The 9,723-nt window shown below is 36.9% G+C and overlaps 1 long non-coding RNA gene across 1 annotated transcript; it reads left to right on the top strand.

Moving 5' to 3' along the window:
• The first annotated feature begins 4,133 nt into the window (after positions 1-4,133).
• Positions 4,134-4,672, top strand: LOC136821200 (uncharacterized). Its single transcript, XR_010848706.1, has 2 exons — positions 4,134-4,226; positions 4,635-4,672. It is a non-coding gene; the product is annotated as an uncharacterized lncRNA (long non-coding RNA).
• The last annotated feature ends 5,051 nt before the right edge of the window (positions 4,673-9,723 follow it).

Genomic DNA, 9,723 nt, shown 5'->3' with positions numbered 1-9,723 from the left:
CGAACGAAATCGAACGATAGGTGTTCGATTACCAAACCTGAACTTTACCAGAAAATCTTCAGTTCGATAAAAGTTTGATTAAGTTTGATCAGTGTTCTTGTAGCTCAAATGGTTCAAGGTATTGCTAGCGCATCAGTAAACAATCCTCAGCAATCATTGGATTATCAGAAAAGAGTTGTTTATGCGCTTCGAGAATGATTTGTTAACGAAAACCGTAAAACAAACACATCGAACATCAATCAAACTAATCGAACTTTACCGGAATTTCTCGGTTCGATGACTGTTCAATTAGGTTTGGTAATAGAACACCTATCGTTTGATTAAGTTCGATTAGTTCGGTACTAATCGAACAGTTTGATTGACATTGCCTGGTTAATAAAAATATTCCTTTGCTTTCTTTAATATTAGAAAATGATCTTTTCATCAGAGCCATCATTTCTGACCCTATTCCTATATGTAATGACACCCAGCAGACCCAAATTTCAAACATTTGTGCATTTCCTTTTTCAAAATTCAACAATCATGTAAATTTTCCTTTGAGTCTCATGCTATACAAACTCAATTTTTAATTTTTTTTGGTTTCTTGAAAAATCAGGGAAACATTTGAAAATCTGGAAGTTTGCACATATATATACAATAAAGGGTGGAAAAAGAATGCTGATACACCTTTCCCGTAATTCAAACTTCTCAGAAATGGCTTGGGAAAATGTGTGCTCCACTGTTGTGTATTAAATTATTTGGGAGGTAAACGAACGCATTTTTGCCTGCGAGGGGTTAGGGAAAGTGGGTTTTCAGCTGAAATAACTTTCGATAGCGATCTTCTTTTGGCAAAAGATTTTCATGGAGGTATAATATCATGAATAGATTGAACATACTAAAATTTGAGGGGACTTTGTTCAACAGAACTTAAGAAAAGCTAAAAAAAACAATTTTCCCTAAGGAAACGCAGGCAAAAACAGGTTTGTTTACCTCCAGAAACCAAATAGTGGAGAGCATCAAAATAATGCGCGCACATTAGTTTTACAAATTACGGGAAAGGTGTTTTAACACATTCAGGCAATCAAAAAGTGGATTTTCACATTCACAAAGTTTTTTCAATTCACAAAATTCACACGTGGGAATGGAAGTACCTCAATTTTAAGCATATTTATATGTCCAAAGTTCACAATAATGTAATAATGTAATGACTTTCTTTTTATTACGGAAACCAAACGAGTGAGAACAAGTCATAAAACTAAAAGTCAGCGCTCCTTGTGACATAGTTTACGAAATTGTTAAGATAAAATGACATATAACTTTTTAACAACTTCAGGAGAGATGCCTTGGAGTTTTTACAAGATCCAACGAGCAATGGATTCAGAATAATAGAGGTAATTATTTTTACAACTCACATTTTATTGATCACATTAATTAACATCTTGACATTATAGTCATTTTGTTAGATGTTTTTTTTCCAGAGTTCTTGCAATAGTTTATTACTCAACTTGGAGAGGAAATTTTTGTAAACAGCATTTTGCAGCATTTTTTTCATAGTAGTTATTTGGGGGGTCAGATTTAGGCAGGGCTGATGTGATAAAAAATGTGCGAGTTGTAAAAATAATTACCTCTATTATTCTGAATCCGTTGCTCGTGTTTAAAACGTTTTTAAAAAACAATTTTTTAATAAAAAATTATGTTTTGTATAAGAAGAAATTAATGTTTTGGTTCAATTATGGTTCAGTGTATCAAATCTCTCAGTTTAGTTGACACTTTGGTATCTTCATTGCGTCACAGCAAAAAGTTTGTTTTTATTTTAGTTTGTATCTTTGAAAGACCCCATCGGATTTAGGCAGGGCTGTCGGATTTAGGACCACTCACGGTAGGTAGTCACTGATCACCTTAGATTATTATCGATCATTATTGATTACTTCGATCACAATCAAACGTTCGATTAGTACTGTCTGTATATGAGGATTCCCACATTTCCATAAAATCGCAATTCCCTGCCTCCATGGTTGCAAAGTGGTGGCTATGGGTAATTCCTTTCTTCTTTGCTTCTTTTTTTTTGTTCTATGTGGCGTAAAGACGCTTCATTCACAAATTGAAGTACTTCCACTTATTGACATAATATCCACTCAATCAGTTACATCAATATGCCAAAAAAATTTTGTTCAACCACCTTCACTTCAAGATAGGCCATCATAGAATGAACTTCCTTTTATCCAGACGAAATTAATCGAACCAATCGAACGGTATTTTTAATCGAACTTTGTCAAACTTAATCGAACTTTGTTGGCCGATTAATGTTCGACTAAGTTCGGTTGTCGAACTTTAATCGAATACTCACAAATTTCTCAAAATACAAAGTTCGATTAGGTTCGATTACTGAAATCGAACTTAATCAAACTTTTTTTAAAGAGATATTGACAGTTCGATTAGTTCGATTACATTAATCGAACTTAATTGAACTTTGTCAAGTTTAATCAAATAAAAATTTGAGAAAACCCAAGCAACTGAAGGCCGCTCTACTTGCGTGTAATTCGATCACACTTTTTGCCGGCCTTTGACAACACTTTAAGGCACCCCTGCTGGTGCAGGCGTGTACCCTCACATCCCCATGACCAGTGGGCACCAATCAAACTCCCCGGAACCCCGGCCGGGACCCCCAGGGGCCGTCCACGGTGGTACCCAAATGAGGTCATTTTTCCCAATTTTCCAATTTTTGCCGGCTTTTAACAACGCTTTGAGGAACTTTGAAGGACCCCCACCGGTGCAGGCGTGTACCCTCACATCCCCCCTGACCAGTGGGCACCGATCAAACTCCCCGGAATCCCGGCCGGGACCTCCAGCAGCCGTCCACGGTGGTACCCAAAGGAGGTTATTTTTTCCCATTTTGACCAATTTTCGCCAATTTTTAAGCCTTTCCAAGCCTTTTAAAGGCTTGGCCCCTTATTTTGCTCTAAATAGCCTGATTTTATTAGCCTATTTTTACCTTATTTTTGGGTTTCAGAAGTACAATTTCCAACCCCCCCGGCAATTACTTTAGGCGTACAAACTTTCGCGAGCAGAAACTTTCGCGAGGACGAAAAATCGCGAAATTCACGACATTTACTTTCGCGAATTTAACGGAAAAATATTTTTCGCGAGCATAAACTTTCGCGATCAAGACGTAAAATTGAGAATTTTCACATGAAAAAATGGAATAGAGACACAAATACTTCTTCGGTTGGCTTGAAACATTTGTCCTTTGACTTATTATTCTTTTAACAGGCTAAAAAGTGCCATAAAAGTTACATTTTATTCAAAGTTTGAAGTTTTACAGATTTTCTATTCCGTCAAGAATTTTTCACGAGCATAAACTTTCGCGAATGGCCTTTCCTAGAATTTTTAAAGACATTTACTTTCGCGAAAAGGGCCAAAATTCGCGAAAATCGCAAAAGTTTCGGCTTGCGAAAGTTTCTACGCCTAAAGTGGCCCCCACCCCCCGTTTTTTTGAAATCTAGAAATTTCTAACCCCCCCCCCCCCGTTTATTTGAACCCCCCCCATTTATTTGGAACCTAAGAGTAGTGAAATAGGCCATAAACAATAACAATAACAATAAAAATTTCAAAAGATGAATGAAAAGCAAATTAGCAAAAGCCCCAAAATCTATAAAATCTTTCAGAATAGATCTAAACCTTTTCTCCGATCCAGCCATCTACCCTACCTTGCTTTACCTTAAATAAAGTAGTACACAATTTAGGCTGTTTGATAAAAGAAGGTAGTAGTACAACAGTACCAGAGTTTTATTGTCGACTGTACCCTCTGGTTCCCTCTATAATTCTAAATACTCCAGTTGTTCCAGGCTATGACCATTCCAATAAACATCGTGTTGCTAGGGTGGGCGTCTCCTAAATGTTACCTTAGTTCCCACCCTTCCATCAATATAGAAAAAAAGGCAAATGATAATACATGAAGTGAATAAATAAAGTTTGAATATATTATTTGGAAAAATAAATCTTTAATTATTTATCCCTTATTTTCTCTGGTTCTACTAAAAAAATAGTCGAAAGGGAGCTCATTTAATCAGCCTTGCTTTGAACTAAAACGTACTGAACCTGACTGAACTGATAGTTTCGAAAATGGCTATTTCATACACTCTGACTCAGGTCGAGGAAACACGCTGGCAAAAATTTTCATGGAAACATGGAAACCAGACAGAAAGAGTCAAAATTTCATCGATAAAACTTTTTGAAACTTGTGATTTGTAAGCGGTTTTTTTATTTCAAATTATTTCTTGGATAAATTTCTTTCAAGTGACTTTAGTAGCAGTTAAAGGCCAATTTGCAGAGCATGTCATGGTTGCCCTCAAGGAAAATTTGCAACTTCTTAAAACTCTGCCCCTAAGATTCATTTTCCCACCCCAAAAAAAGCCGGAAAAACAGGTAAATAGCCAGTCATTACCTTTAGCCAAATTAGGAACATTTTTCTTACTTTTACTACTATTCCTAATTATTCTTACTTTTACTAGTATTCCTAATTATTCTTACTTTTACTAGTATTCCTAATATTAGGAATCAATATATATATTCCTAATTAGGAAGAAAAAAATTCCTAATACACCGTTTAGTAGTGTCGACTGCGCACGCGTTCAAACAATTTTCTTTGATTTTAGTGATCGTGGAAATTACGGGGGAGAGCGTAAAAAAACGGTAGGTAAAAATTTGGTTTTCATAAGGAAACTCAGTAGAAAAACGGTAGGTATATAAAGAACTCCTTTTAATCATAACTTCTTTTCCTCTAGCAGCTTGGTAAAACCCGTGTGTTTTCATTATGTAAACGAAAGTACTTACACCTAGTCGTGACGTCGAGAAAGTCAAAACGGTAGAGAACATCGTAAATTCCTTGTCAATTAAGTAGTATAAAAAACGAATCAATCGTAACCGGCATAACAGGTTTCGTTTTCCCAAAGGAGAATTAAAAACGGCACATTACATTTAATGCGTGAGTGACTTTTTAAGCTATAAAAGTTGAATACCAGGCGACTGTATTCGAAAAACTTAATGTCAAAATGACTTATGGAATGAATTTGGCATACATTTGCATCTATTTTAGATAGACTATATTTGGCAGTCAGGCAAATCCTTAATGGGTTTCCCCCCGGGGGAGGATACTAGGGTTGCGATCTGGCGAGGGGGGGGGGTGCCGCCCGATATTCGACCCTCAAACCCTTAACGGGACTAAAAAGGAGAAAACAAAGGAAAATTTTGTGAATTTTCCGACCCTTACCGGGACTTTACCCAAAAAAGGTACCTTTAAGGGTGGCACATACCCCAAGGGGTTTTCCCGACCCTGTGCAAATGAGCTAGAACGTGTCAGGCAAATACGCCAATTTCAACTTTAAAGTGAAAACGGGGGGAATGAAGATGAACGAGGCTTTCATTTTTTCTTTACAAGATTCTTCATTCTTTAAATGTAATCAAAGTCTTTGATTTAATAAGGATTGTGCCCATTGAAAGAAATTCCACCCATTCAATCTTTTTTATATCATATAGAATACTATTCAGTGATACCTAACAATCCCAAATACACCCCTGCATCAAATTCATATCCGTATTCTCTTCCCAAAGATTAGACTTACTTGCTTCACTGCTAACAAAAGCGACTGACAAGCCGGGATTTCATACTTTGAAAGTTCAAGTTCAAATAATGTTTTTACTTTCTTTTTATTCAGGAAAAACGGATCAAATGAAGCGGAGACGATTTGTCAATATCACAATCAGTGCGGACGCTCTCCTAACTCAGAAGTGTCCGAGACAGTGTAAGTTAAATTGTTAGTTAAGCAATTATCTATCTATGTTGAAATCTAGATTGTTTTTTTGTGCTTCTCATCATTAGTGTACGTTGTTCTGTCACGTAACGGCAGTTTATCTACCGACTTTGGAGCGACTGTCAATTTGCCTATAGTTTCAAGCCTAAAAAATCTACAGTACCATTGATCTTCTAATAGTCATATGAATGATAATACTATTAAATTTTTCTTCTTTATTTAGTTACCGATTGTTACCATTATGAGCTGTTCAGGGAGAGCGTGATGCTTGAGAGTCGTGAAGAAGAAAATAAGAACCACCTTTTTTATTAAATTTAACAATTCATAAAATAATATACGTTACGAAATACATAAAACAGGAAAAAAGTGGCGAAAATTAAAAATGAGGTCACGAATCATTACAATCAAGGTTATAATAGAATAGAGACTGTACTCGTTGGTCTTTCTTTTCTTTCTGGGCGTTCTTTTCATTCTCTCGCGCACACGCACCACTGTCTCAATGCCGCCCCGGTGGAGCTTTTTCCTTCAGTGTGGATGAAAATTCCACCGGATCTCTGACACATAGGTATTCCCCAGAAGGTTTCCAGATTCTTGCCTTCACCAACGAATGTGTATCATTCTGATATTACGACAGTGGAAAATGTGGAAAATATACGTATCATCTGGATAAATGATATTGCAATTGTGTTCCCATAATAAATGAAAATGACTGAAAAGAAAAAGAAAAAAAGAAAATAGCACGAGAGAAGAATTGTTGTGATTCATCCAATCTAGACCACTGGAGACCTAGTAATAGCAGGGAGTGGCAAATCAGGGTTCTGACCATTGTTATCTCACAATGCCCGTATTCTAAGTTTCGTATGTTCCGCATCTGAAAATCGAAAGTATGGCTGCGCGGACAAATTCCTTCGCCACGGCATTTTTTGAAAATTCTTTAAGGGCCATTCGCGAAAGTTTATAGACAGAAAAAAACATCTGTAAACCTGGGAATAGTTAACATTTATACACCCCCGTCTCCTTAAAGTAAAATGTAAGACTTATACACCCCTGTCTCGGTGAAGTTTTGAAATCTACCAGGAGGACTATGAAAAAGGTAAAATACACCGTTAGTATCGTTATAAGCATCTTTCAGCCTTTTCAAGCCCTCGACCGAAGCATCTCCGAGCCTGTCAAAATTTTACCCGATGAAAGTTCCCATTTCTCAATGCTCTTTATTTCTACTTGGCCTTCATATCCCTATCTCATCAAATGGAAATTTAAGGTAATTAAAAGGCAAACCGTACCGAAATTCTCACGTCCTTTCTAAGTAAAAATTACATCGAATGGAAAAACATCGAAACATTATAAAGATATTTTTGCAGCTTGAACTCAAAGGAAAATCGAACTAAACTCGCTAAAAGGTGGAATAGCCCATGAGCTAGACACTTTTTGGGGCTCACTCGACGGAGGAAGCCTAACTATGATTTTCGGAAGCCTTAAGTACTATATTTTAAGAAAAATCAGGGTGCTTTTTTCAAACTTACAGCTTTTGACCGAAATTTTCAACTTTTTTAGGGGGTGGTAAACGCTAAATTTTCATATTTGCTTGGATTTCCTTAGGAAATGAAATTACCATGTCATCTTTAAAATAGTAAATCTCGGTCAATAATGTTCAAAAATGCACCAAATTTTCAAGAATTACTCCTAATATACTAATTTTTTTTAAACTGAAAAAAAAATTGAAAAATAATTTTCTAGGGGGTTTGTACCGGAGAAAATTACCGAAAAACCGGAATTTTAGCCATTGTTTGCATTTTTTGGAATTATTTCCTTAGTTAATTATCACATTTCATCTCTAAACAGTGTTATTTGGGTTTCTTTACATAAATATATTAGAAATACGAGAAAAATGGTAGGTTTGGGTTCGACTTGGGGTGTCCGGACCAAAAAACGGCGAAAAACTCCGGAAAATGGCCATTTTTGACCCATTTTAGTCTTACTTTCATATTTGGTCCCTGAAATATGAATATTATGAGTTGTGTGAAATCGTTTATCCATAAAGTTCTGTAAAGAAAAGGTAAAGCAATGATTTTGGACCATTTCAGGTGGTTTCCGGACCAAAAAAGGCGAAAAACCCGGAAAATTGCCATTTTTGACCCATTTTAGTCTTATTTTCAAATTTAATCCCTGTGAAGTACGAATATTATGAGTTGTGTGAAATCGTTAATCTATAACACTCAATAGTGAATGGGTTAAGAGATGATTTAGGACTATTTCAGGTGGTTTCCGGACCCAAACAATGCGAAAAAAACCCGGAAAATGGCCATTTTTGACCCATTTTAGCCTTACTTTCAAATTTAATCCCTGAAATACGAATATTATGAGTTGTGTTAAATCGTTTATCCATAAAGTTCTGTAAAGAAAAGGTAAAGCAACGATTTTACTCCATTTCCGGACACAATGAAGCGGAAAAACCCCGGAAAATAGCTATTTTTAACACTTTGTTGCCTCAATTTTGTAATTAAAATATCTAAAATGCGAATGTTGGCATTTTTTCATATGATTTCCAGTTAACCCCTTCAATGATGTGTTTGATTCGTAGTAAACTATTTCAAATTATACAACAGTTCTACATTAAATCAGTTCATTAAACCCTCGACTAAAACTTCAAAGGGGCTCAAAAAAATCCAAAGTCTTCATTATTTTCATCAAAACCCTCCTCATCAACATACTCATTCAGATCGATAATATCTTCGTCAGGGAAGTTATCGCAATTCTTCTTCTTGCAAGCGTCTGCGCAGAAAAGACCGTTGTCAATGCAAGGGCACTTTCCAGCTACACCTGCTTCGTGCAGCTACAAAACATCAGTTCCAAGATTTCTTCTGAACTGGAAGAACAGTATTCCATCTTATCTCAAGATTACCATCGTCATCTTCTTTCCAACCAAAGGGGGGGTTTCAGGGGGTACCCGATTCCGTAATTCCGCCAATTTTTCTCCAATTTCCGTCAAACCGTCTTAAATTGAACCAAAATTCCGGCACCGAAAATTCCTTTGAAATTCAATATTTCTGTCGAAAATTCCGCAAATTTTGAATATTTTTTACCAATTCCGAAATTCCGCAAATTTTTTTGATAAATTCCGTTTTTCCGCACTAAAATTGTCTAATTTTCCGTCTCCGTCAGAGAACCCAATTTCCGTAATTCCGTCTAAATATTCGCCAAATTCCGCCACTCCGTCCGAAAAAAGAGCCGATTCCGCTCCTCCGCCAACCATGAACCTCCCCCCACCAAAGTTAGCAGGATGTGGTAAATTTTTACGATTCTTCAAACACGATCTCCATACGTAAATTTGATAAGCTGGTCTCATTGTATGAAGCTTCAAGCTATCGGAGCAGGGGGTAGGGATTTCGCCTCAGCTTTGCTGTATAGAGCTTATACCTGACGTCATCAGTGCTGCTATCCTCGGCATGACCGTACATGTCGCAAACAAACTTTTGGATGTTTTCGTGCATATTTCCTTTCTCCCAAGCGTGAAAATAGTTCCACATACTCTTTCTTCTTCGCCATTAATTTGAATGGTTTGGTCTTTCCTTTACCAGTAAAGACGCTACCTGTATCGCAGCCAGTGAAAGCGTGAATTCCTAGAGGAGCTTGACTTGGGAGATCTAGGTCTTGATCAGGGAAACGTTTCTTCAGGGAGGATCTTATTCTCTGAATGGAGATTGTTCGGGCTTTTTCCTTTGTCCCTGTTTGGATGAACATGTTCGCCTGAATTTCTGTCGATGCTGCGATGGTAATCAAGAAAACATCTGTATCCTGAGTATGTATGATGATGTTCCCGAATCCAGCTTGACTCATGTGGTTAGCATGAAGAAGCATGCGGGTGTCGGCCTCTTCATGGTTGCATGATAGCTCTGGCACATTTTCAGCTGTGAGATTGGACATCAGCTTTTAC

The sequence above is a fragment of the Clytia hemisphaerica genome, unplaced genomic scaffold (genome assembly GCF_902728285.1).
Source record: "Clytia hemisphaerica strain Z4C2 unplaced genomic scaffold, Clytia hemisphaerica genome assembly, whole genome shotgun sequence".
Taxonomy (NCBI): Eukaryota; Metazoa; Cnidaria; class Hydrozoa; order Leptothecata; family Clytiidae; genus Clytia; species Clytia hemisphaerica.
The sequence above is the reverse complement of the archived record's forward strand: the minus strand, read 5'-3'. Positions and strand labels throughout refer to the sequence as shown.